At 22.6% G+C, this 3,292-nt stretch overlaps 1 protein-coding gene across 3 annotated transcripts in view; it reads right to left on the bottom strand.

Moving 5' to 3' along the window:
- Nucleotides 1-3,040, bottom strand: part of LOC106682754 (1-acyl-sn-glycerol-3-phosphate acyltransferase alpha) — a 21,494-nt gene extending 18,454 nt beyond the window's left edge. The window contains exon 1 of one of the 3 annotated variants that reach the window (XM_067049060.1): nt 2,966-3,040. The gene's annotated coding sequence lies outside the window, so the exon portion shown is untranslated. Of the gene's footprint in view, nt 1-1,528; nt 1,729-2,965 lie in introns of those variants that run through there. The other 2 variants (XM_067049059.1, XM_067049058.1) reach the window with 2 other exon arrangements.
- Nucleotides 3,041-3,292: the final 252 nt, after the last annotated feature.

The raw sequence follows: 3,292 nt of genomic DNA, 5'->3' as shown, positions 1-3,292 counted from the left end.
AAAAAAATATTACTTTTTGAATAAATTTTATTCATTTTAAATATACTATTTAAAATTACTAATTTTTTTGTGAAAAATGTACATAATTAGAAATCTACAAGCTCTATAAACATAATATTTTCACAGAAAAGATGAGTTGCTCAGAAGCCAATGCGGTTAAGTCCATTTGTTGATATTTTCCGATTTTTGTAAATTTTAATGAAATAAATAATATTCTTCCTAGTTATTAAAAGATTTACTCGTTTCTTATTTTTTTATATAGCTTCTGAATATATTGTATTATAATTTCAGAAGCCATTGTGAATAAGTCCACCTTTTATTGATCTTTTTTTACATAAACTTTGAAATAACTTTCATGTAATTAATATAAAAATCAAAACTAAAAATATACAGGCCAGGAATTTTAAAAATATAACACAACCATTATTATATATTAATTTCAAAAGAATTTGAAGATAGAACAAGAACAATTTCAAAAGAAACAAAAAATACTTCATGAGTTTATTGAAGTATATACCTGCAAATTAAATATGACGTTTACAGGACATTAAGAGCAACACGTGGAGTTCAAAATTTACATTTAAATAACTCGCAAGAAGATGACTTTTTATAATGAGTAAACATAAAACTTATGTTTTACAATATACAAATGTTATTGTATTATTTTTACTTAAATTTCTTATTTTTTTCAGTTGCCAAAAAATATAAGTCCTAAAATTTTTAAGATTCTGTCATTGTTCCAATAAATACCTACGTATTTATCTATACATCCTGTATATATCTTGTTTTTTTTTCAGAACTTACACTTAGAAAAAAAACTTTATATAATTTTCTGATGAAATTAATAAACCAAGGATTTTAAAAATTAATGTATAAAAAAACATTAATTTTCTCAATTTTTGCTATCTGACTTAATCGCATTGGCTTCTGAATGACACATAGTAATAGCTAATGATAACATTTCTAGAAATATATTGTATTAGTGTTGCCTGAATGGTAATTATTATTTAATTATTTATTTTTTTAACAGATGAATAAATAGATATATTTTTATAGGTTTATATTTACAATGTAGTCATGGAATTTGGCTCAATCGTTAGGGGTTATTTTATTCATACAGATATAATTGCTAATAATATGATGAGTAGAATAAAAATAAAATGGTAATGGTACAATGTAAAAAAAAAAAAAAAATAATATAATAATATTGAAAAATATATGTTTTTAAAAGAAAGTATACAAAGCTGGAAAATCATTAACTTACTAAAAATATTCAAAATTTTAGAGTACGGACATAAAGTACAAGAATAATTATATAATTATTTTGAAACTAACTATGGAGTAAAAAACACCTATAATTAAGTAAAATAAATTGGTTAAGTATTCAAGACTTTTAAGATCTAAAATAGTCTGCATTCTGTAATCTATCATGTAAATATATATTTTTTTACGACAGTTGAGTCAAATTTACTTAACTAAAACTAAATTAAACCAGTGTTAATATAAATGAAAACTTCCATTAAAAAACTTACCAGAGCATAACAGCAGTGTCTTAAAAAAAAATTAATATTTATAAATAAAAAAAAAAAAATAATTTGAATAGATAACAACGGCAATTGATGAAATCACAGTCGTTCTGATTGGTCACTTGATACCTTATTGAGAGAAGTCAGAGACTCATATGACACTCACACCTCACTAGCATCTGAATGCAAACTGAACTGCCCACTATCTTAACATTGGCTCATCTGTTATTTGGTTTACTCATTCACCTTATCAATATTCTACTCATACTGTAATCTTTGACCTGAAGGATAATTCTTTTATCGATTTTGAAACATAAATATCTTGTTTTTGTTTTTGTTTTATTTAGATTATAGAATAAGTAATCTTAAAATTAATCTTCTTGCATTGTATTTATTTTTAAAATATATTTCTCATAAAATATTATGATTACTATGTGATAATAAGTAAATATAAATTTGTATATTTTTATTATTTGTTTACTGAAGAAATTAACCATTTTGTAACTTCTTTCCTTTATTGCATCATTTGAATTATATTTCATGCAGTTTGCCCATTATTAAGTTCATTGTTCGACAAATTAAAAATGCACATTCAATAGATTATATAGCTATTTAAATTGTGTTCAAATTAATTATAAGGTTTTTTTTTTTTTTGAGAAAATTGCTTTATTTAACAACTATAAACAATACTGGAAAAATACAATGGGTTGCCATAAGTACACAGCAAACTAATCCTTGGAACTCTAGTCTTAGGATAAAATATACATATTACTCTTTTTTTCTCCTTATATACATTTATATAAATAACTTGGTTACACTTATATATATATTTTTCCCCAGTATTTTCTTTTTAATTCTTTACATTCAATTTTTTTTTTATTATTTTTTTTTTTTTTTAAACTGTATATTATTTTAGTTTCCTTATTAGCCTCCCATTTATCTCGTATTTTTCTTATCCAGGGAACCAATATAAGTATTCAATTCTTTGTATAATTTTCTTTAAATTTGTGGACTCATTAAATTTTTATAACATCGATTCTCACATATACAAAAAAATATATGTACATAAAAATAATTTAAATATTATTTTAGTTTCCCTATTAACCTCCATTCATCACATATTTTTCTTATCCAGGGAATCAATATAAGTATTCAATTCATTGTACAATTTTCTTTAAATTTGTAGACTCATTTAATGTTTATAAAATCAGTACTCAATACACAAACAAACAAAAAATAAAAAGAAAAGAAAGAACTTAAAATAAAATATTGATTGTAGTAAAAAAGTTAAAAATGAATAATTAATATTACAACTAAAAAATGAGTTAAAAATAAATAAATAAGCTAGAAATAAACGAATAAATTGGTTTAAAAAACGAATCAATTGGTTAAAAAAAATAAATAAATAAACAATATCAAATATCAAAAAACCTAGTTACCATGCAGATGACGGAGTATAATACTCATGGAGTCCAGAATGTTAACACCTAGGTCTTCTTAAAAGCTCTTTGCTCTGTTTGGTAATGTTCTGTGAGAACCAAACCAGAGGCATACAATTAATTTTACAGTTACATATCAATTTATAAATTTAAACGTTTGAGATTAGGCCAAAAATTTAAATATTCCTGTTTATATGGATTTGTGTATGAATATAAAAATTTGTTTTAATTTTCATGGACATATGACAATCAAACAATTGAGGTAAGAAAAGTATAGAAAATATTTAATATTTAAATTTTTGCCCTTACTCAAATATGTAAAAATTG

The sequence above is a fragment of the Halyomorpha halys genome, unplaced genomic scaffold (assembly GCF_000696795.3).
Source record: "Halyomorpha halys isolate HHAL.00 unplaced genomic scaffold, Hhal_1.1 Scaffold439.1, whole genome shotgun sequence".
Taxonomy (NCBI): domain Eukaryota; kingdom Metazoa; phylum Arthropoda; class Insecta; order Hemiptera; family Pentatomidae; genus Halyomorpha; species Halyomorpha halys.
The sequence above is the reverse complement of the archived record's forward strand: the minus strand, read 5'-3'. Positions and strand labels throughout refer to the sequence as shown.